Raw genomic sequence first — 25,758 nt, forward strand, 5'->3', positions numbered from 1 at the left:
TTAATCTTGGTGCTGCTTGGTGAAACTGATCAACCCACTGATGAAAGTATCATGAGAGGTCACGGGTACATCTGATTTTAACTCAGGCTCAATTTTCTTAGCCAATTGCTTTCCTAATTCTATTCCCCACTGTTCATAACTGTTGTCCCAGAAAATACGCTGAAAAAGATCTCGTGCTCATACACGGCAATTAAGGCTCCAAGGAGGGAGTGAGCTTTGTGAAGATCATAGAATCAGTAGAATGATTTCCCTCAAAGCTCCTATGAGAAAGCAGCTTCTCCTGGGTATAGCCATTCTTGCCTGCAGCCTGGAGCTCCTTACATCCCATCTCCTGTTGTCTTCTTCTTCATCAGGACCTCACTCTGACCTAGAAAGTTGACTAGAAATATCTTGCAATGAAGGCCATTCTGGATTGGATGCTGTGTCTGGATGGGAATGCACAGGTCACAAGGAGTATTTTGGGTACCCTGGTGAATTAGCACTTAGAAAGCATGCTATCTGTTGATCCATGGCTCTCCCCATTCAGTGGAGCCTAGATTATACTTAGCCCGGGCACCTGACTTGGCCACGTACTTCCCATTGGATTCCATGACACTCTCTGTCATGGCAGCAGAAGATACATATACTGATCATAGGGTAGAGGGCCTGAGTCTTGCTCCCAAAACAGTTAATGTACCAGCTGCCCAGCATCGCAACCAGCACAAGGACGTTCTTCGCCAGTGGGATTGGGGTTGAAGTGTTTGTCCACTCATTGAGCCTCCAGACAACAGCTACTTAAAGTTATCAAAAGCAACACGCAGGGTGATATAAAGGCCAAAAGCTGCCCACAAGGAGTAACACACACCAACTCAGACCCAGAATTCCATCATTTTGAGTGGTGACTCCAAACTCTTTAACTTTTGGTACACTGGTAGACAAGTCTACAAGGCACTTTGCCATAACTGAAGGATCCTTGCCTGCCTGAAGGAACCTTTCCTTGACTGTCTCTGCTTTGGTGATGTGTGGCAAATGACTTTCAGGTAATGACGAAAAGACAACCTCTTGGGGGAGGGCAGCAAGGGTTGTGGAGTTAAAAATTGTCCAACCTGCAATAAAAGAAACTGAGACAGAGCTCTGAGCCAATGGCACTTTGTTAAAGGGTCAATGGTGCCCTCTAATGAAGTGGATCTCAGACCTACCTCATGATCTAAGATGCCCCTGGCTCCCAGGACCTTGTTTTTGTAGAGTTTAATACCCAAGTATGCAAAAGAGGCATGGTAAAATACAGAATCTCATTGGTTGATAGACTTTACTCTTAAGGGGCAAAAATGATGTATCTGCCAAAATGGTGTATCAGCAAGTGGGTCTCGGGTTGGGGAAGCACAGGGCATCTTCACTGACTAAGTGGTCATAATATAGCATCTGCTCATATTGGGCAAGAGAGAAGTACAAAAATAAGTTGGAGGACTTTTCAAAAAATCAAGGTACCCCACCCACGCTAGGCTTGGACATGGAATTTGAACAAAACAGGATTGAGATACCTGTGTCAGCATTCTTGGTTGAGCAGGTGAGCTTTATGACTGGTAAACAAGTAGTGACCATTACATTAAAGTTTGAGGCCTACTATAAGAGCCTATCTTATCTAATTATCCCTATATGATTTATGTAAAATATCAAACTGATTAATACGGTGTTGGCAACATGAGCGCCATAAGTATTGGAGACAATACTGTCTCCCTGTGAGTAAGACTTCAAGGCTTCCGTTCTTGTTAGCAAACCCAAGCCAAAACCTCCAATGCCAATGTTGATCCCATCTTTTAATGATCTTCCCTATGAAGCCCTTCTGCTCTACCATGGACACGCTTTGCCAAATGCCTTCATTTTCTCCAATGCTTTGTTAACCTCAAATCTCATGTTCTTGCCCTCTACCAGCATGGGTGCCTTGGAGTGATTCTGCAGTGCCATGTAAGGCACTTATCCCCCTATAATCTAATAAGTTCCTGTGAACTCCTTGAAGGCTGAGACTATGTCTTGTAGAAGCTATTTTTATTTCCTCCTATGCCTAGGTACCGCGCGCTTTCACACACACACACACACACACACACACACACACACACACACCCCTCTATCTAAAATGAGGGAGTTAGATTGGATGTTCTCTGAGGTCTCTTCCAACTTTGCCATTTTGTGACTCTAAACAGAACCATCTCTGTTAGGGCAGTGGCAGCAACAACAAAGACCCTGGGATGGGGGCCCAGAGATTTCAAGAGAAACTGGGCATGTGGGAAGGAGAAGCAGGAACTTAAGAGTTTCTTAGGAACTTCAGAGCTTCAGAGTAAATAGGCTATTTCCCAGATATCCAGGCTCTTGTGTATCAGTGATCTCATCCCTGTCCAGATAAGGATAGCCAATTCAATCTGCAGCCCTGCCAGAGTGATTAGAGCCGGAGATCCATGAGAAAATCTCACCATATCAATCTGGATGTGGGCCGGCCCTTCCTGCCCTGGGCTTTCAATAAATCTGAGGCAGAAATCCAAGCAGACTACCCAGGCCAGCTTTGTCAGGAAGAGATGCCCCCAGGGTGAAGGGGAGAGGTAGCAGAGAGCTGGAGCTCAGATTGTGAAGGTATTATAGGATAAATATAAAATAAATAAATACATAGAATATTATAGACTAATTTGTTTGCTTGGCTATGTGGATGCATGTATACATGCAATATACATATAAATATATAGAATTTTGCCAGATTTTAAATAGATCTGTGATCTCATCAGTGATGGCATTGTCTCCATCATGAGGCATCTAGATGGTGCAGTGGTTGGAGTGCCAGGCCTGGAGTCAGGAAGACTCATTTTCTCGGGGTTCAAATCTGGCCTTAGACACTTAGCTAGCTGTGTGACCCTGGGTAAGTCACTTAACCCTGTTTTTACTTCAGTTGCTCATCTGTCAAATGAGCTGGAGAAGGAAATGGCAAACCACTCCAGTGTCTTTGCTAAGAAAACCCCAAATGAGGTCAAGAAAAGTCTGTCATGACTGAAAGAACTTAACAACAGCAAATTTCAGTATAATCACTTTCCTTTGTAATCCTATGTATTGTTATATGCATTTAAAACTATTATTCTGGAAAGGGTTCCTTGGGCTTCACCAGACTCCAAAAGGGGCTATGGAAAAATAAAGGTTAAGAACTGTTAATAGAAGATCTCATCATCTATGAGGAACTGTTCTTTGACTTGGATTCCAAGATGGATATCCGCCATGACAATAGTATACACCTTAGTGAGAGTATATTTCCATTTTATGCCTTATCTGACATGAATACTTAAGAGGTTTCTCAGAAGGTGATCTCTGTTATAGCTTTCAAGGAATTTTTTTTCTAATTTTACCATTCATGGGGGGCAGCTTGGTTGAGGAAAGCCCTCAAGGTGGTATTTTGTTCTATGATACAAACGTTCTTGTTCTTATGTTTTTAGAGCCAGACCATGTGTTCTCTATATCTTTCATTCAGCTGTATGTCAAGATGTGATCTACTACAGAATATTGCTGGCAGAAGCCTCTCTGTCCCCTTCCAAGACCCTTAGCAGGATGCCTACAATGTATGTATAAACTTTTCTCTTAAAAATTTAATACAGATGGAAAAGTAAGCATACAGATCAGGAGTTCGTGATCTCCTGGTTGCTATTTTTTTGGTAGTAATAAAGTCTGAGATTTGTTCTACTCCTTTGGTCTCTCCTCCTTTTCCTGATACCTTGAGAATCAGCCCCTCAAAGCCCTTCAGCATGGACCTTGGTCTGATCCAGCTGCTTTTCCTGTCTTCATTCCCTTTGGTGCTGTTTCTACATCCTCTATGTCACAGTTCAAGAATGGTGGCTCTACCAACCTTGATGGTGAAAAGAGTTAATTCTAAAAGGCCATTGCAAATATTTTCTATGTTTTGCCTATTTATTTGTCTAGTTTAAAGTTTCACCCTTCAATGCTCTTGGGATAATTTTGTTTAGTTGAGTCTTTTGCAAGGTCTCTTTAAAATGATTTTACTCATCACTAAAGAAGCAGCTGGTAAATCTAGCCTCAGATACTTACCAGTGATGTAATCCTGGGCAAGCCAATCAACCACTGCTTGGCTCAGTTTAGTTAGCTGTAAAATGGGGGTAGAAAAAGTACCCACCAAACAGGGTTGTTGTGAGGATCAAATAAGATGATGATTGTAAAATATTTAGCACAGTGCCTGACACATAGGTAGGTGCAATATAAATATAACATAGTATAAATATCTAAGTATATATTATTACAGTATGTTATTATATAATGTGTACTATATTTTATATAATTATAATATGTTATAGATCATTATATGTTACAATAATATAATGCTACATAATATATTATTACATATATTATAGTAAATATAGTATAAACATAGTAGGTACTATAAAAATGCTATTCCCTTCCCCACTGCTTCTCTCTGTTTTGTGGGACAAGGGTCCTAATAACCTTCCACTATTCTTCTCCGTAAGTACTTACAAATAAGCTTATAGTCTAACCCAACGTCACCCTTGGCTACTCTATCTCTCTTCTTGGCTAGTAAGTCAAGTGTTTGCTAAGACACTTTTAAAATTCTTTTGGTCTCCTAGTTATAGCGAATGATTTATATTGATTCAGATTCTGTATGACATGATTATAATTGGTGTGAATGCCTTTTCTTCCATCCACATCTCATTTTCCACCATCAATAACTTGTTTAAATAGGCAGTCTAGAGGGATTTTAATTGCAGACCATATCTTTTTCATTTTTATTCTTTTTCTAGCTACGTATTAATTTTCATCTTTGCTCTAACAAATGAGTGGTCTGACTGTATACAGACAGCTGATTCAGGAGTGACTCCCATATCAGCCATGAGTCATTTCCTGTCAGTTAAAATATAATCAATTTCATTTTTTGTGATGTTATTCAGTGTTACTATATCTAGCACCTTCCAATTTTTTTTCTTAAAGAAAATATTCATGATGGGTAGGAATGAGGCTTTTGTATAATCTGCAGGACTTTCTCATTCCTTATTGCTGATTTATTTTTGCCAATATATCATATTTTTCTCCATCTTTACCTGTTCTGATCATTGCATTGAAGTCATTAAGTATCAGAGGAGAGAATGATTTAATTTGGAGGATCTTATCACCTTCGTCCTAGAATTTCTCCAGTTCTTCATTTTCTACAACACATGTTGCTTTGCAAATTTTGCTTGTTTTCGTGATGGTCTTTTTGCAAATTCTTAGCCTGAGCATGACAATATGAGATGACCGAATGTTCCATGAAATGATATTTCTTGTTGCCTTTGGGCTCACAATAAAACCAACCCTGCCAACTCCTTTATTTGTTTCTCCAAGGATAACTAGCTAGCTAGCAGCTAAAGCATTTATTAGGTGCTTATCATGTGTTGGGCACTGTACTAAACTTGGGGATACAAATATAGGGAAGCAAGACAGTGCCCTGCCCTCAAAGAGCTTCCATTCTAATGGGGGAAGATAAGACATAAAAAGGTGCTGAAAAGGAGGAGGAGGAGAGTATAGTGAGGAGACAGCCAGAAGTACAAGGCCTAAGCCCTGGGGAGATAAGGCAATAGTTTACCTAACAGAGCTGGGAGACTGGGGAGGGGGGCAGGGGGAAGAACCTGTGAACTATTCTTCCATTTAGTTGCAACAGCTTTCTGTTTTCTGGGTTTGTTGATAGGCCATATTGGTGAAGGTGAGGGGAGAGTCAGAGGGAGAAGAACAAGTGAATGAGCATTTATTAAGTATCTACTATGTGCCCAGGCTAAACATTTTACAAATATTATGTCATTTTTCATATAAGAACAGCAACAATAATAACTGTTGTTTACATAAAACTTTAAGGTTTACAAAGCACTTTACACATGTTATTTCACTTGGGATTCAAAACTAAGTCTTCCTAACTCCAAGCCCAGTGCTTGATCCCCTTGTCCTATTACTTCTACATAAAAAAAAAATCTCATTTAAGCCTGTGGAGTAGGGACCACAAGCATTATTATCCCTATTTTACATGGGGGAAACTGAGGCTCGGAGTGTTACTTCTCCAAAGTGACATAGCCAGTAAATGTCAGAGTCAGGATTTGAATTCAGGTCTCCTTGATTTCAATTCTAGCGTCTTAGCAATGTGCCATTTCAGTTTCTTAACCAATCCCTTCTTTCCAAGCCCTTTTTGGATACCCTTAACCACTTAACTTTTCAGATGAGGAATAGTCCTTCCAAGGTATAGTTGAGCCAGAGGCTTAAGCCCTTTGTCCAAGGTTACCTGGAAATTGGTGAAATGATGGGTTATGATTTCTTTCAATAATAGGTGACATTGTCCTGGCATGCAAATGAATTTATATACAATCTAAAGAGAATTCAGACATTAAGCCTTAAGAAAATCAGGCAGAGGATTTAAAGCTACTGAATAAATTCAGTGTCCTCTTTTCGGTAGGTTTATCTCAGTTTCTTGCAGAGGAAATTTGGAATGGAAATGCTCTGGTTTCCAACTTCCAAGAAAGTGTTATATTGGCTACCAAGATAGGGAGTCTGGTAAGGGTGTGTCTGGGAGGAGGGGTGAGACGCCACAGATGACCTTGGGACATGTGAGTATAAATACTGGTGGTAAAATGGCCATCTTACCTCTACTGGGGTTGTGTCCAGGACTCTCCACTAGACCCCTGCAGAAGGATAGCATGAAGGATAAAGGGCAGACATTAAGCATCATAAGTACTGAGGTTTTCTGTCTGAATCTAGGAAAGCCAAGAGGGCTTGGGTATCCTAGCCATTCTTCCAGTGTCTCCTCTTTTCCTCAGTGTTTCTTACTACATTTCTCTGAATATACCACAGAACTTGACTGCTAAATTTCCACGGTGCCTGGAATAAGTAGGCACTTAATAAATGCTTGTTGCTTGATTGGATTCTATTCTTTTTCTTCCAATTGCCCATCACAGTCCTACCCTTCCAGTTCCCCTTTCTCCCATGTTGTTCAGTTGGGCTAACTATGTCTAGCTCTGTCTCTTATCTCCAGTGGTTTTGGAGAAGACAGGCTAAGACAGAGGAAGGTAGTCAATTGTCCCTCTGGAGTTTCTTGAGGTGTTCATGGGATAACTACTGAACCCTGACAAGACCATTAATCCCTTCTGCTGCTGATATACACCCAGGGCCTACCTTTCCCTCTTCTCACAAATTCAATAAGCAGGGACATATAAAAATTATAAGGTTCATTTAAAAAGCAGTAAAGAATGGATTTCAATTTCCTTTAAAATCACAACACAATCATTCTTCCACACTGCCTTCTGTGTGAGGGGTGGACATTTCTGCTTCCCACCTTGGCCCTAGATAGGAGGGCACCATAAGACCCTGTGGCTAGGGAAGCAATTGAGGGCTTTGTGTGGCCTTGTATATGTGTTGGGGGTAGGTGCTAAGCCAGATGGAATGGACCAGGAATTATCAGAACAGAACTACTGAGGGGGAGGACTTGAGCAACGATAAGATGAGGTATTTGTGCATGTGCCCATGTGGTTTGTACTTGTGTGTGTCTCTATGTTTTTGCGGGTATAATTTTATGTGCACGAGAATTCCCTGGCCTGAACCTCTTTGGCTTTCTCAGTATGTGTCCCTATGTTCTAGTCTGTGTCCACACATATAACTACTAGGAAACTTGGGCCTGAAATTACTGGTCCTGAGTATGAGAAAATGTTTGAGATTGGACATGCCCAGTAGGGAGAGAGGAGGGGCACATTTCATCTCTTGGATCCAGGCATTTTCTCTGGCTGTCCCCCATGCCCGTGACATCTCCTCCTCATCTCTGCCTACTGCCTTCTCTGGCTTCCTTTAAGTCCAAACTAAAATCCTGTCTTCTACAAGAAGCCTTTCCTAATTCTAATTCTAGTCCCTTCCCTCTGTTAATTATTTCCTATTTATCCGTAAGTAGCTTTTTTGTATATATTGTTTGTTGTCTCCCTCATTAGAGTGTGAGCTCTTTGGGGACAGATATTGTCTTTTGCCTCTTTTTGTAACCCCAGCACTTAGCACAGTGCCTGACACATAGTAGGGGTTTAATAAATATTGACTGATTGGCTTTGGAAGATGGGGGTGGATCAAATGAGTACCTTCATCCCCTAGGGACTAACTGAAACAAGACTCCTGAATTCCTGCTGGGTGTGTGAGGGTTGGTTGGCACATATATAAATGTGCATACATGTACATGTGTATACACGTATGCATGTATACATACATACACATATACATGCATACATGCATATATAAACCTCATGGTTTACAATGTGCATTCTTCCCAAAGACCATCTCAAGAATATTGTGCAAGTATTAGCACCACAATTTTATAGGTAAAGAAACTAGAGCTGAGAGACATGAAATAATTACATAGCTGGCTAAGTGTCTGAGTTGGGATCTGAGAGGGAGGAGGGAAAGGCAGTGAGAAGGGAGGAAGGCCAAGGGGAGAAGTGGGATGAATTCTACTTTTGACTATATGAATTTGCTGCCCTTGAGTGTACTTCAATCAATCAACAAGTATTTATGAATGTAACCCCAGTTTCCAGCGACGCCTGGAGCAGTATGCATGAGACTCTGCTAACTGGTGGAGAGAATGCAGATGTGATCTTATTAGACTAGACTGGATGAGAGGCGGAGTTGGCACAAGAGCTTTGAAGAGGAGACACACTTTTCCTTCTTTCTTTGAGAGACACATGCATGGCTTCCTTTTCTGGGGGCATGAACGCTAAGGAGGAGAAAGAAGACTCTCTTGCAGCCATGTAGGGGAAGCAGGTTCTTTGACATGTCCCTAATTCCAGCCTGCCCCTGTAGAGGCTTCCAGGAGTTTCCCCTTGGGTGACATCAAGATTTCCTCTTGGCCCCATCTAAAGAATTCATTTACTCCTTTGTTTTCTGGCATGTTCTGATCTATTGAACTCTCGTTTCTGTTTGCTACTTGCTTGGGTAGATAGGTTTATTCAATATTCACTTTTTGTAACTTGTGTGACCAACGTTTGTGGTAGGAAGGGGCCAAGCCAATGAGTGTGAGCTAAGAACTATTCTTCGCCCATAAGGGATAGTGGTAGGAAATCTAGAAGCCTTTCATTCTGATCCTAAAAAAAATCATGTCCTTAGACAAACAATATTGGGTGAACGGATAGGTATAATAATTTTAGCCTTCTAATACAGTAAACCTCTCTCATGGAGAGGAGAAAACCCTTTTCTTGTTTTCCTCAGTTCAGAAATCAGTCTCCCTTGGAGGGATGTTGTAATGGCAACCACACTGGCATACCCAGGATGGATGCTAGTGCAGGTTCTTTTATCTGCTTTACTAGGAAAGACAGCTGTTTCAGGGGTCAACAATCTTCTTTAATTAAACAGAAAAAATGTGGAGAAGAGAAATAAAGACCAACAGACAGGGCTCTACTGCCTAAATCAAAACAATACTGCTATGTATACTTTACATTCACCACTGGATCGAGAGAGCCTTTACCTCTGAGCAGTCAGAGAGCTCTGAGCATACAGCAACTCTGAGTCTCGACCAGGGAATCACAACATCCTTCTTGTAAGCAAGCCCCCAAAGCAAAAGCTCATCTCTCAGAATATATACACTTTCAGATAATAGGCTTTGTGCCTAACGAGAAATTAACAAAAGGTGTGTAAGCCTTCCTACAAGCAAGCAAGCTTCCCTTAATGGGCTCCACATGAGGCCTATTGATGGGCGGGGAAAATCTTATTCCCTATAACCTTACAGACCTGAACAGGCTTCCTGAGATTTGAGCTGCCTGACTATAGTTTATATAGATATAGACTATAGTCATCCCTTGTGGATATACAAATCTTCCATGAGCTGTATATACCTTATGTTAAGAAACTTCCATATATGTGCCAAGCACTGTGCCTGGCACTGGGGATAGGAGTATAAGGAATGAAATACGAGGTTGCAGGTCCTTGGATACCTCAGTCTTGAGCTGAGGCTCTATGCTCTTGGATTCTTCTCTTAGGCTACCTATTGGGTGACTTTGTCAGAGGAATGGTTTGAAACTTAATCTCAGCCCCGGAACCCAACACTTCATCCACTATGTGAGGTAGTGTTAGGATACACCAGGGAATGGACTCAAAATGCAGCTCTATGGACTTAGGTTAGACAACAAAACATTAAAAAAAAAGTATTAACACCTAATAACTGCCTAAAAAACAAGCATACAAAACAAGAGGCAAAAATCTTATCCCTCCCCCCCTCCCCACCCACACATACACCATCCTAGCCTTTTATGAGGCAGAACCAAAAGAATGAACAAAAATAAATGGACAAATAAAATGCTTTTGTTCTTCGGGGCCAGTTCAGATCTGTCCAGAATCAGGAAGGATTTTTTGAATAGCTAGGGCCATTATATTACAAAAGAAGGTGTAATCACAACTCCCACCTAGAGCACCTTGTGGTCACAGCACTTTTACATATATTCATAAAGCCATAGAATGTCAAAGCCAGAAGATCCTTCAAACCAATCCTTGAATTTTACAGATGAGAAAACCCATGTCTAGACAGCTACAGTGACTGGCCAAGGTCATGCAGCTAATAATTAGCAGACCCAGGTGGCCCAACTCCAATTTTCTCCTCTTTTCACTAGACTGTGTTTTCTTTCCAGGATTCAGAATAGTTATGGTGCAATCCTACTTAGAGTCAGGTAGATGGAGTAAATGGCAGCTAATTAGGTGACCTTAATGAGATCACTAGGGCAGAAGCCATGGCTTTTGCTTCCTTTCTATCTCTCATAACACCTAGAATAGCAGCTGGTACGGAATGTGAGTTCAAAAGGTATCTATTGACTGAGAAGCCTTCCCTCTCTGTGCCTTGATGAAATGCTGATCTGTGTGAAAGAATGCAGGCAGAGGATTCAGACATACACATCCCCAAAGCCTCAGCATCCCTCATCTCTGGTGGCCCACTGCTGTACAAGTGATGGCAAAGTGATGCTTTGGGCTTTTAGCTCTGGGGGATAGTGGATAAAGGGGAAGGAATGGGCCTTGCTCTCCGATGGGCCAGAAAGGGGTGAGCAGCTCCTCCACGCCCAGAATGCTTACCCCTCAGCAAGAAGCCAGTCTAACACTGCTCTGGGTGTCATGGTTTGTGATGCAATGGCTACAGAGAGTGAGTAAACATTTTATAATCCATCTGGTGGGGACTGAAGGGCAACAGAGCAGTATGACTGAAGGGGGAAATCAAGGTACCATTCAGCCCACACAGTCAGGGGAAGGGAAGCAGAACGAAATAAAACTTTTTTTTTAAATGAATGGAGCACGAGGCATCTGGGAGAGAGCTAAGACATGATCCCTCGGGTTTTGCAAGCACTCTAAGGCTGCTAAGTGGCACAGTGCATATAGGGCTGGGCCTCATCTTCCTGAGTTCAAATTCAATCTCAGGTACTTACTAACTGTGTGACCCTGGGCAAGTCACTTCATTCTGTTTGCCTCAGTTAAATGAGCTGGAGAAGGAAATGACAAACCACTCCAATATCTTTGTCTCCTTCTCCCCCAACAGGGTCACAATTAGGCACGACTGAAACAATTGAACAACAAGGTTAATACAAGGCTTTTCTCTCCAGTGACAGCAGGCAGAACAAATGTTTTTATTCCCATTTTATGGGTGAAGGAGCTCAGAGAAGTTTAAATGAGTTTTCCAGGTTCACGCAGCTAATAATTGTCAGGGGCAGGCTCAAATACAGGTGTTTGGAAGGCTAGATCAAAGATTCTTTCCACTGTACAACGTTGTCTCATGAAGCTGTCTCCCAAGCGGGGAGGTAAAGGTCAGAGTAAGCAGCAGAAATGAGCCACAAGACAGAGGAGCAGAAGACTAGAAAAGCTGTGGATTCTAAGGTCCAAATTTTGTCTCTGGCATGCTATGTGACATCAGACAAGTGACCTGACCCCTTTGGGTGTTAGATGCCCCATTTGAGGCTCGTAGCAAATACTCCTATGGCAGAAATGGCTAATCAACAAAGCCTTCTGTTTATATCAAGTGTTGCAGAAATGCTTAATGCAGTGCAGCAAATAGAATCAGTTCCCAATTTTCCGTGTCAATGGAAGTAAACCACGATGCAAATTATCGCAAAGCCTCTTACCTCAATGAAGGCCACCGCTTCCTGACTTCCTTCCAGTTTCCAGTCTCTCTCTCTCTAATCCATCCTTCCCAAAGCCACCAGAGTAATCCCACCCACCCCCATGTCTCTTTTATTCCAGAACAGTCCTATTGCTCCCTATTACCTTAAGGATGAAATGCAGCCTCTTCCACTCAGCATCTTTACAATCTGACCCCAGCCTACCCCTGCTTCACATCAGTCCCTTTCAATTACTCCTGGTTCTAACCAAACTGGCTTATTTGTTGCCCCCTGGACTTCATATCCCCCCATTTCTGGAATATACTCCCTCCTCACCTTTGCTTATTTTGAGCCCCTGGCCTTCTTCTGGTGCCAGCTCCTGTGCCATCCTTAGGGCAAGACTCTCCCCACTTGCTTGTGGTCTCTCCCTCCTTAAATAATCATGTATATACCTACCTTTTACATATGCTCCCCTCCTCCCCCTATAGAATATAAGCTCCTTGAAGGCAGGCACTGTACTATGGTCTGGTTGTTTTCTCTCTATCCTCCTTACCTAGCATGATGCCAGTGCCTTCACATAGTAGGTGCTTAATAAGTGTTTGCTGATTGGATCGAATTTATTGTTTCTGTATATGTATGATATCAGCATGCAAATATGCATCTCTGGCTTCAGAATGAATGACATATGTTCTGTGCACATACGAAATTATAGAGTCTCAAGAGTTAGAGGTAGTACAGAAATCCCCTCTCCAATACCCCTGACAAATCAAACTTCCCTTAAATATCTCCAGTGACAGAGAATCCATTACCTCATTAAGCAGCCCATCCCATTTTGGAACTGTGCTAAATAGGATCTTACTTTGGGCCAAAATGTGTCCTCCTCTAACTTCCATCCTAGTTCTGCCCTCTGGAATTTTTTGTTTTGTTGTTGCTGTTTAGTTTTTTATCAGTCATGTCCGACTCTGTGTGACCCCTTTTGGGATTTTCTTGGCAAAGATACTGGAGTGGTTTGCCATTTCCTTCTCCAGCTCATTTTACAGGTGACAAAACTGAAGCAACCAGGGTTAAGTGACTTGCCCAGGGTCACACAGCTAGTAAAAGTCTGAGGCTGGATTTGAATTCAGGAAGATGAGTCTTCCTGGCTCCTGGCCCTGCACTCTATCTATTGTGCCACCTAGCTGCTCTATGGAACAGTATGTGACAAATCTATCTGTTCTCCTCTTCCACAGGACAGCCCTTCAAATATTTGAAAACTATGATTATGCTGGGAGCCATCTCCAGTCTTCCTGATTCATATCTGGCCACTGGACCCAGATGGCTCTGGAGGAGAAAGTGAGGCTGGTGACCTTGCACAGCCCTCCCTCTCTTAAATCCAATTCACTTGCACGTTGTGGCATCATCTTCCTGATGTCACCGTCCTCTTTGAGGATGAAGGACAAACAACAACAACAATGATCATGCCACCCATGAGTCTTTACTTTTCTTGGCTGAGCACCCCTAATTTCAATTTATTTCATCTCTCTGAGCCTCAGTTTCCCTTTCTGTAAAATGAAGAGAGCAGATTAAAATCCCTTCCAACTTATGGAATTTACCAATAGCCTTGTCCAACCCCGGAAGTAACCATCACTTGCCCTTTTTTTGGTATCACTGTGATATGATTGGGGAAGGGAGGATGATGTGTGGGATATTGTCCCCTCAACTAAGTTTCTCTGGTAGCCATTAAGAGTGGTAGCCAGCTCAACCATAACAAAGTGCTAACTTCTAGCCTTCATTACCACACTCTCCAAACAGCAGAACTGTGGTGCTACTGCCCTACTAAGGTGTAAAAGAAACCTGATTTTGGTACCTCAGTTTCCCCTCCCATTTCACACTCCTGAGAGCTCTTGTCCAACCCTTCCCTGGCAGGGGGGCTGTGAGTCAACATCTCTGAGTTCTCCCAAGTCCTTCAGTGTAAGGCGTCTCGATGAGTTGTGAGAATTATTATTAATTAGGGAAAATCTGTGTAATCATATAATTGAAGTGCATAATTGGTGCTCTGGTGCTTCAGGCAGAAATGTTAGAGATATTTAGATGAAAGTCAGGAAAGAGGAGGTTGTTGCAAGCAAAATATATGGCTTAACCTAGCAGCACTGGTCATTTCAACCACTGTGAAAACATGAAAAATAAGAAGGGATTATCTATGGCTCCTGGTGCCCTGAAAAACTTGAATTGAATAAAGGTCATGTGTTGAGGAGCTAAGTAAGCGCAAAAAGGCCATGGATGAATGGGTCCTTTAAAATTAGTTGCAGATATAAATATAGTCGCTTCCCCAGGGTGGTTGTTTTATGCCCATATTTGAGACTGCAGTGTATTTTTTCTTACAGGCATGTCAGATTTCTAATAGAAATGCTGAAATGATCTTTACAGAGGCAGAGGAAGCTCATGATAGAGCATCCCAGGTGTCACGTGGCTCCTGCTGCTGCCCAGACTCCTGCTTCTCGAAGCCCAGAGTTGTGGTGTTGGAGCCAAGTTGTGCCCCTGAGTTCTCGGTGCCAGAGTCTGGGTTTTAAATATGCCCTGGAAGGCCAATAACACTCAAAATGGTTTGTTTCCAGCTTCATTTCTTGGCTCATTTGAAAGGAAGGAGACAGGTGAGGCTTCCCGAATGATTGTTTCGATCCAATTCTCTTTCATTGGATGGAAAAAAGGGTGGGTGGGTAATAGAGGCATAACTAAGTGCCTTGGTCAAGAAGAACAAATGGTAATCTGGGCAAATATTAAGAGCTCCTTAAATTAAAGCTGGGGTAACAGAGGCTCTAGGACATTGGCCCCAAAGTGTGGGATTAGGGAAGAGCTCATTCTATCTGGCTGCTTTCTACCTTAACTAATTATTCTTGCCAATTAGGCACTAAACTGTTGTTTCTAGCTGCCAAAGGGTTGCCAGTGCTCTCAGAGCCCTACAACTTCAGCACCCTGGGGCAAAGCCTAGAATGTTTAATCTCAGTTATACCTCTGATGAGTGAGCAGCCAGGTTGGTATTCAAGATTCTGGGAAGAGGAACTTCTGCAGTCATTTACAACTTCTTAGAGGATTTGTTGGAGTGGTCACTAACAAGTTTTAGCATGGAGAGTTCAGCCCATCACTTGGATTGTAGAAAGTGACCATTTCTTGATGACAGATCACGCAAAAATATTTCTCCTTTCTTATTATTGATGTTATGCGAAAGCACCAGCAACTCAAAAGGGATCATGGTCCAATAGAATGGAAGCTCCTTGAGGGCAGGGTCTCTTTTTCGTTTTGCCCTTTAATACCTGGCATAATGCTTGCCACATGGAAGCTGTTTAATAAATACTTGTTGAGTCAAATTGACCTCTCTCTGCTAAGAGTTACTAAATGCAGCAGATTCTGTTTAAAGGTATGGTTTTAAAATTATGGCTTGTGGTCCTCCTGTGATCAAAATTTCTTGTAATCTCATTGTAATCAGTAAAGGCACTTTGTAGTTAAGGTCCAGACCTACATCTTCACCCACTTGTTGGATGGATGTCACCATTTGGGTTTCCTGCCACCATTTCAAACTCAAAATATCAAAACCCAAATTCATCATCCTCTTTTTCTTACCCTGTACCCCTACTCTTGTCCAAACCAGCTCCTGTTTTTTGAATACCATCTTTCTAGGATCCCAGGCTGGGAACTGCAGAGGAATCTTTGAGGCTTCCCTTTACTTTGCCTGCTCTAACTACTCATTTGTCAAGCCCTCTTTCCCTTCTCCACAGTAACTCTCTCAACTATCCCTTCCTTTCTATTCCAAGTGTTCCTGTTCTCTTTGAAGTTCTTATCACTCTCTATCTGGATTCTTTCAATAGACTCCTAACTGCTCTTCCTGCCTCCTGGCTTTCCCTTTATAATCCAACCCATATGCTGCTGCCAAATTAATTTTCTAGGAAAAAAATTACTCAAAGCATTACATAGATAGGAGAGATCTTGGACTACTGCCTTCAGCATGCTTAAAAAGTGGTCATCCTAACCTCCATCTGAGGATAGATATATACTGCTGAGGCACCAGTGCCTAAACCCACTCTGGCTGGCTCCAGTTGTTAAAGTTTTCCCTGATGCAATAGATCACTTCTGCCATTAGTTAATGTCATGGAACAGGTGCCATAACATGCTTTCCCTCACTGTTAAATCCCAGGTTGTTGTGGTGGTTTAGTTGTTTTTTGTCATGTCTGACTCTTGTCCGACCCCATTTGGGGTTTTCTTGGCAAAGATACTAGAAAGGTTTGCCATTTCCTGCTCCTGTCCATTTTACAGCTGAGGAAACAGGCAACCAGGCTTAAGTGACATGCCCAGGGTCACACATCTAGTATATGCCTGAGGCTGGATTTGAACTCAGGTCTTCCTGACTGCAGGCCCGATGCTATATCCACTGTGCCACTTAACTGGCCTTCTATATCTAGCAATGGTTATTAATCATGAGACATCACTCCTAGGGTCTTCCCCTACCCACCTCCCAGCCACTCCCATTCCTTCTAAATCCATTGGTGTTTTAGACACTCATATTTTCCATATCATGGTTAAGTAATGTTAAAGGCATAGTAAAAAAAAACCCAAGAAAATAGTTTTTTTTTTTTAAAAACCAAATATACTAATCACTCATGACTCAAGAAAAAGCTGCTTTGTCTTCTGCCAACCCCCTCGGACAGAAGATTATAGCATTCTTTCTCCGTTTGTTTTGCCAAGTCTTTGCAGGGAAGACAAAGAGGAAGGTAGGCTGTCAATATGTCCTTCCATACCTATTAATCCCATAACACAGAGTTAGAGGGTTTGGGAGGAGGGAAGACTTCTCATTCAATCTTATGAATTGACGTGCACCATATTTTCCCTCTCTGGGACTGGAAAACACTGTATACATGTTAGGTGATCCTCCTGGTTATTGTAGAAGAAGAGAACAGGACTATAAGAACAAAGACTCCAACACTCCTAAATCCACTCTAGGGTTTGATTTAAGCACTGCTCTATCCCTGAAACCCCAGAAGTGAAATGAGGTAGTGCTCAGATGCACATGCCCAAGAGGCCACAGGAGGCCCCATGGTAGCCCCTGCCCATCGCAAAGCTAAGCCTAGAATGGGAGGGTGACGGGCCCATTTTTCTGCTTCTGCCCTTTTCTTTCAAAACTCTGAAATGCTTCTCTGCAATCTCATGTCACAGTCATGCCAAGCCACCTGATAATCTGCTGCCAGTCTGTCTCTGCTCTCAGTAGGGAAGGTGAGGCTACATCAGAATATCACAACCCTGGCACTCTGGCTAGCCCCTCTACATTTATATTCATCCAAAGATCTGTTTCTTTGTGAAACTTTGATCCATGGTTCCTAGTTTGGGATTCTGGAGCCTCTTCCACTTCAAATCCTCAAAGAAAGCATTCACATCCCTCCCCGTCCCCAAATATTCTCTTCTCCTACCTAAACATCTTATTTCTTTCTCTCATCATGCTATGCTCCTGCTCAAAATCCACCAGTGACTCCTTCTTGTAAACAAAAACAAACAAAAGTTCTAGCTCTTTTGCCTTGCGTTTGCAATCTGGGTTCAGCTTTATGTCCAACATGGCATTCATTAAACAAGGTTTTACCCGTTTTTACTTCTGCAGCTTGGCAGCTGGGTAGTATAGTGGTTTAGTTAAAATGAAGGGCTTGGAGTCAGAGAGACTCATCTTCCTGAGTTCAAATCCAGCCTCAGATCCTTACTAGCTGTGTGACCCTGGGCAAGTCACTTCATCCTGGTTGCTTCAGTTTCCTCATCTGTAAAATGAACTGGAGAAGGAAATGGCAAACCACTCCAGTATTTGTGCCAAGAAAACCCCCAATAGGGTCACAGGTTGTTGGACATAACTGAAAAATGACTTAAGAACAACAACCTCTGCACAACTTTACTCATGTAACCCCCTCCACCACTTTGAATGGCCTCCCCTCCTTTGATCAAAACCCTACCTATCCTTTAAGGCTCAGCTCATGAGCTATCTCTTCCATGAAGCCTTCTATGATGCACCGAGCCAGAAGCGAGGTCTCCTCCTGATGATCCACCTCTTAGTACTTCTCACATGTCATTTGTCACATACTGCCTTGTTAGGCAATTACTTATGCCAACATCTTGTTCCTTCCCAAAGAGAATGTAGGGTCATATAAACCTGTTACACTTATGCTCAGTATGTTGCTTTTAAAATTTTGTTGTTGCAGTTTATTTTTACATTGCAGTCATTTCTGGAAATACTCCTCTTGCCCACTCCAGATTGAACCCTCTCTTGCAACAGAGAAGAACAATTAAGAAAAACCATACAATATGACAGGGTATACAATATTCTTTGCAGTGCCCGGCCTCTTTGTAGTGAGGACAGAGTTTATGTGCAATATATTGCACAGGGAAGACAAGCAGTAAATATATAGATGAATGGATGAATGTAGGTATCATATCAGAGCCTGTTGTGACTTTTTGTAATAACAGTAGCTCACATATCTGTAGCCCTTTAAAGTTTATATGACTTTCCTCCTAGAAGTTCTGTTTAGTAAGCCATTTTAATATTGTTAATGCCATTTTACAAATGAGGAAGCTGAGGCATGCTGAGTGGCAAAGTGGGCAGGATGCCCTTGTTAGAGTCATGGGGGTGCAGAATGAGATGAATTTTGGTGATATGACCAATGTGAGAATTTGTTTTGCTTGGCTATGTGTTTATTACAAGGGTTTGATTTTGGTCTACTGTTTTGTTCATTGTCAACGTAAGAAAGTGGTGTAGAAAATGTTAATAATGCGTATTAAATTTTAAAGTATTTATGTATATACTTTATTTTTCAGAGAGTAGATTGTTAAACATTTAACAGCATACCCCTAGTTACAACACATGTGTTCTTTATTAGCTTTCAGTCCCCTCTACCAGACTATAAACCATTTGGGGCAGGGAGCATGTTTTTCATTTCCTTTGTCTCTCTGTCTATCCCACAGTGTGGTTTTCTGCACAGTATGAGCACTCAAGATACGTTGCCAAATGACCCTATATCAGTTAAAAACTGATCCAAGAGGAGGGGAAGGACACAAGGGAAATTTAGATGATGTAAAAATCAAAGATAGTAATAAAATTTTATTTTAAAAAAGATCCAAGGACTCATGATGGAGCATGCTATCTACCTCCAGATACACAACGGATAGAGTGCGGATTGAAACGTATTTTCTTCTTCTACTATTTCTACTTCCTCCTCCTCCTCCTCTTCCTCCTCCTCCTCCTCTTCCTCCTCCTCCTCCTCTTCCTCCTCCTCCTCCTCTTCTTCTTCTTCTTCTTCTTCTTCTTCTTCTTCTTCTTCTTCTTCTTCTTCTTCTTCTTCTTCTTCCATCTTCTTCCTCTACTTCTCCTCCCTCTCCTTCCTCTGCTTCTTTGCTTCTTCTCCTTCCTCTCCTTTGTCTCCTTTTTCCTCCTCCTCCTCCTCTTCCTCTTCTTCCTCCTCCTCCTCTTCCCCTTTCCCCTCCTCCTCCCTTTCCTCCTCCTCTCCCCTCTTTCATGGCTAATATGGAAATATGTTTTGCATTACTACACATATTTATAATGGATTTTCTTTTTCTTGCCTTCTCAATAGTTAATGGAAGGGTTAAAGGGGAGGGAGAAAATTTGAAACTAAAAATAAAGTTGAATTAAAAAAATGATCCAGGCATTGAAATGAACTCCAGTGGAGTTGAATGAATCACACCCTCACCCAGGTTGGGCCCTCAATGCCTCTGAATTGATAATTAATTCATGAAATTATGAAATGGGGGCAGGTAATCCAGTTCTCTGGGTACTCGCCAGCCCAGACCACAATGGCAGCAGGATACGAGGAGGTAATAACACTTTAATAAGGTGCAGAGGGTGTGGGGGCAAACAGCATGAAAAGTACAGAGACACATGGTAAAAGGGGGACAGAGGCAGATATCATGGGGACAGGGGATGAGGTGGTGTAGGGAAGCAGGCAGTGGTAGAGAAGAGGATGGGGAGGGGGAGATGCAGAGAGGATCACTCACATCACCGTGGATTAGATGTGGGAGCGCTTGGCAGCATGGACCCAATGGAGATGGAAGGGAACTGGGGGCAGCAGCAGTTTGAGGTCTCATTTTATAGGGTTTGGGGAGGAATAGACCAATTCTTATCTGTGCCACCTTGAGGTGAGTTCATTAACGTAGCCAAATCATCTCGAATTTATCAGTAAAACTTTAAAGTTAATGTGCTTGCATCATCTCAAAATTATCTGCACCTTTTGATGTTCCACTGGTCTGGAACCGTGGAGGGCTGGAATTTGTCTGGGATTTACATATCGTATGACCAAAAATCTCTGATAGCAAAGCCTAAATGGCTTCCCCTGATTCAGCACATATTACCAGGATGTGGGTTTTAGTTAATATGTAATACAATTTGTAAATTATGCTCCTTCGATCTTTGGATTGCTTTGTATGTGACTTTCTGCTTCCTCTTTGCAATCTTCTTTCCTGCTATTGCCCCTTTATACTGCTACTTGTAAACTTACTTACTATACTGACTACAAATGGGAGGAATGGTCAAGGGAACCAGAACAAGAGCCAATTTTAACACAACCTCACATTTGGAATATTACAATAGAATCCTAACTAGTCTCACTGATTTCTCTCTTTCCCAATTCATTCCCTGCTCTGTTCCCTAAACAATCCCTCTACTGCAAAGCTTTGATCATGTTACTTCTCATTAGATTGTAAGTTTCTTGAAGGCAGGGCTCACTTTTTCATATTTGTATTCTCTGTGCTTATCCATGCACCTGACAGTTAATAAATATTTATTGAGAGACTGTTCAAAAATCTTTAGTTGCTCACCAATTACCTACCAAATAAAACATAAATTCTTAATTCAAGGCCCTCCAGTAACTGACTTTCACCTATTTTTTTTCACTTTATATATTTGATATTCTTCAGACTCCTCCTAGCTCTTTGGTTGAGTGCTGTCCTGTCTCTATACCTTTGTTCACACTAGCCCATCTATACATGGAATAGACTCCTCCATAATCTTCCCTTCCGCTCCTCCCATTCTTACCTCCTCTGTGATTCACTCACTGATTTCCTCCAGCTAAAAGGGATCTCTCCTTTCCTGTATCATTCATAGCACTTTGGCCCTCTCCTTTGTACTTATATTCTAATTTCATGGTTATTCTAATATTGTACTTCTAATAAATGTGGTTATTTCTACCTATGTCACCTCACCTTCTAAATTATAACCTCCTTGATGGCAATGACTTCATCATATTTGGTCTTTGTGTCCTTAGGACTTAGAATGATGCCCACCATATTTATTATTGTTGTTTTCATCATCATTATATGGGAACTTAGGGAAGCTAGGTGGCTCAGTGGATACAGCGCTGGGCCTGGAGTCAGGAAGACTCATCTTCCTGAGTTTAGATCTGGCTTCAGACATTTACTAGCTGTGTGACCATGGACAAATCACTTAACCCTGTTTGCCTCAGTTTCCCCATCTGTTAAATGAACTGGAGAAGGAAATGGCAAAACCATTTGCAAAAAGCAGTATCTTTGCTAGGAAAAACTCACATGGGACAATGAAGAGTCAGACACCACTGAAAAATGACTTAACAACAACAGCTTAATATGAGACCTCTGATTTTATTGGTGTAGGGAGTTTATAACAAACAACTTCTTGTACTAATATAGATATGCACCTTTCCTGAAATTTAAAGTGATTCTTTTTGCATTTTTCTTTTTTTAAATTTATTTATTTTTAGTTTTCAACATTCACTTCCATAAGATGTTGAGTTCCATGTTTTCTCCCCATCTCTCCCCTCCCCTGACCCCAAGAAGGTATGTAATTTGATATAGGCTCTACACACACATTTATATTGGACCTATTTTCATATTAGTCATGTTGTAAAGAAGAATTAGAACCAATGGGAGATACCATGAGAAAGAAACAAACAAAATAAAAGAAGGAAAAGAGAGAGAGAGAGAGAGAGCAAATAATATGCTTTAATTTGCATTCAGACTCCATAGTTCTTTTTCTGGATGTGGACAGCATTTTCCATCATGAGTCCTTTGGAGTTGTCTTGGATCCTTGCATTGCTAAGAAGAGCTAAGTCTATCAAAGTTAGTCGTTGAAAAATGTGGCTGTTACTGTGTACAGTGTTTTCCTGGTTCTGCTCACTTTGCTCAGCATCAGTTCATCCAAGTCTTTCCAGGTTTTTCTGAAGTCTGCCTGCTCATCATTTCTTATAGCACACAGTAATCCATTACCTTCATATATCACAACTTGTTCAGCCATTCCCCAGCTGATGGGCATCCCCTCAATTTCCAGTGAAATTTAAAGTATTAAAGAGTTTCCTGGGGCACTGAGAAGCTAAATAACTTACTTAGGGTAACATAGCCAGTGAATGTAAGACTAAGCAAGACTTGAACCCAAAATGTCATGACTTAAAGGCTAGCTTTCTATGCACTTGCAGACTGCCTCTCTGATTCTTCTGTATTCCATATGGTAGCAACTTAAAAAGAAACTGTTGAACTAAATTTGACAAATTTAAATATAGGTCAAGTCAAGGCATCGATACAGCAAACCTATGGAACATTAGAGCTGGACAGGAGCTTGAGAGACCATCTAGTCAAGCCTCTAACTTGGCAAAGAGGAGGAGTAACATATCCAAGGTCACACAGAAAAGTTTAGTAGCAGCACGGAGACTCGAGCTTGGCTCTCCTGGCTCCAAGCACAGTCTTCTTTCCACAACACCATCCTAATACCAAACCAATCCTAATGGAAAGAGGCATGAACTGGGGCACTCAGTAGGAGGACAGTGGCCTCTCCCCACTGCTCTCCTGCTAGCCAGGCCCCAGACTTGAGTCTGTCTCTGGACTCCACACCTGAGGAAAGATGAGGGGAAACTGAAAAGGTTCCAGAGGAGAGCTGCAAAGATAATCACAGGATGGAGAAATCACATCTTTGAGGGAACATGAAAAGACCTAGGATTATTTTGCCTGGAGAAGAAACAGCTAAGAGGTGACTTAATAATAGCCTTCAAGTCCAAGAAGCATTATTACAAGGAACCTGATAACCTGCTACTCTCTTCTCCACTAAGGAATGGAAATGAGCTTGATTTGGAAGCAAGAGGGAGTGAGAGAAATGTGAGGGAACACTTCTTGGTGAGACCGACTTAATCATTATAATTATTGGTACTCACAGTTTCATAGTACTTTACAGTTTGGAATGCACTTTCCTCACACATGAGAAAGGTGGCAAAAAGCATTATTCTCCCCATTGTGCAGAGTTAGAAACTGAGGTTCACACAAGTTAAGCAATGTGCTCCCCATCACAGAATCGTAGGAAATCAGTGCTGGGAGCACCCATTTCAGTCCCCAGCTGAAGGAGTAGCAGTCCAGAGAGGGGAGGTGTCTTGTTTAAGGTAGCACAGTGAATCAGAGATAGCACCAAGACTAGAACTCAAGCCCCTTAGGTCTTAAAACAGGGCTCTGTGGCTCTTTTTCTCAGGATCACAGGATTATGGGACTTAGGGCTTGAAGGGACCCTGGAGGTTATTTAGGGCAGATGAGGAAGCTGAGGCCTAGGGTGGTGGAGGGACCAACCAACATGGTGGAATCCAAAACCAGGCCTGAAGCGCTAATAGCAGTGGGTTGCCTTGTTCTGTGTAATAATGCTTTGGGGGCTTGAGTACTATTATTAAGTCACCCGTTAGCTAATTATTCTCCAGGAATGATGATGGACTTTTTCTGGTGCTTTAAGATTGGCAAAATGCTTAGTCTGCCACCCTTTAGGTGGATTGGGTACATATGGGGGAAAATGGAGACTCTGAGAATTTAAATCACTTGCCCTAGTCCACTTAGCTAGTAATTTTTAGGGCCAGATTGGAACCCAGATCCCTTCTCCCTCTGGAACCAGGCCATTTTGTATTATATCATGATTTATCTCAGGATGAAGGAAATCTGGCCTGAGGGTCTTTGAGGCTCCTTTTCCCTCGTGTCTTTTCCCCAGTAGTTTGGTATCACCTCTCAGTATCCATCATGTCAGCCGACAACCTGTAGAACAGTAACCAGGGTGGTGTAACCAAGGCTTTGCCCTGAGTTGCTGACATTGGAGCCGTACATCTTCCCTGGATTGCCCTGAATCAGCCTGCCCAAGCCATGTGGCAGCGCTGACTTCGTACCTGTCCATGTCCCCTGGGCTCCATTCTCAGGATCCTGTTATGATGATAATAATGATGATGATGATGATGATGATGGTGGTGGTGGTGGTGATAATGATACACTGCATGTTTTGAAAATGCTTTATATTATCTTACTTGCTATAATGCCGCTTTCCAAGGGCCCACCTTTTGCCACCACTGTGGCCTCCACCTTCTCTTGTGGATTGGGGGTAGGGAGTGACTCATCGGTCAGAATCATGGAGGTATGGACCACTTCCTCCCCCAGGACAACTGTCCCCTACATCACGCTCTTTATCCTCACCCCAATTAACTGAATTTGCCTCCAGTGCAGGAATTTCTAATTCTGCCTTCACCACCCTAAGTCCATATGGCCCAGCTTCAGGGAAGGTCCAGGGATGGAGCCACCAGGTGGATGATGGGAACATCAAACCAAGGCATTTTGGAAATGATGGGATTGAAGTCATTGAGGGAAACATGGAAACGTGGACCTGGATCTGAGCCCAGGCCGGGCCTGGGGTAAGAGGGACAGGACCTGTCAGGATCAAAACAAAGGTCTGGGTTTGCTTGTGTCCCTGACAACATCCTCTCCCCTTTCCAGACACTCTCCCGACCCAAACTGAGCCCAGTGCCTGAGGCAACAGGCAAAACAAACTGCTCTGAGCCAAAATTCTCGTTGCTCCCCTGAGGCTGCTCCTCTCAGCCTGTCAGAGTCAATGCCAGAAACACAGCCCAGCTGCATGTACTGCCCCAGGCTGAAGTGCTCCCCTCCCTCACTAGCAGCCAAGGAGCCTCTGCTCTGGACAGGGAAAGAAGTGTAATGGAAGCACTTGGGTAGGGTAGATCTAAGGAAAAACTCCCTTCCTCTAAGTGTTGTAGTAGTATGGGAGAGAGGGAAAAGCTCTTGGCTCCTGTTCAGGGGCTTGGGGGAGCCACCTCAGGAGAGCCCAAGGTCAAATTTTCAGCTTGAGTGTTCATACCCCAGAAAATGGCAAATCCTGCAAATCAGGGCTTGGTTTATTTTTTGTCACTGCCTAATGGGAGGAAAATGATGAGGGAAATGGTAATAATGCAGATTAAACTTAAAAGTGTGTTGTGGGTAAATTTTCTTGAAGAGTCATTTGTTAAATATTTACCGGCACACCCCTGTTCAGTTCCACCCCTACCCTTAAAATGGCTTTATCACTGGGCAATTCACTCCCCCACCCCCATCTCCCCAGGCTTCAATCTGGGAGGCATCTAGGTGGCTTATGGATAACGTGCTACACCTAGAATCAGAAAGACCTGAATTCAAATCGGATTTCAGATGCTTACTAGCTGTGTGACCCTGAGCAAGTCACTTAACCCTGTTTGCCTCAGTTTCCTCATCTGTAAAATGAGCTGGAGGAGGAAATGGCAAGCCACTCCAGGATCCTTGCCAAGAAAATCCCACTGACAATATTGGCATGCTACAGTCCTTGGAACCAGGAAGAATTGGAAACAACTGAACAACAAAC

At 42.4% G+C, this 25,758-nt stretch overlaps 1 pseudogene; it reads right to left on the reverse strand.

Annotated features, from left to right (window-relative positions):
• Positions 1-24,503, reverse strand: LOC118837001 (annotated as a pseudogene).
• Positions 24,504-25,758: the final 1,255 nt, after the last annotated feature.

This window comes from Trichosurus vulpecula, chromosome 2 (genome assembly GCF_011100635.1).
Source record: "Trichosurus vulpecula isolate mTriVul1 chromosome 2, mTriVul1.pri, whole genome shotgun sequence".
Classification (NCBI taxonomy): Eukaryota; Metazoa; Chordata; class Mammalia; order Diprotodontia; family Phalangeridae; genus Trichosurus; species Trichosurus vulpecula.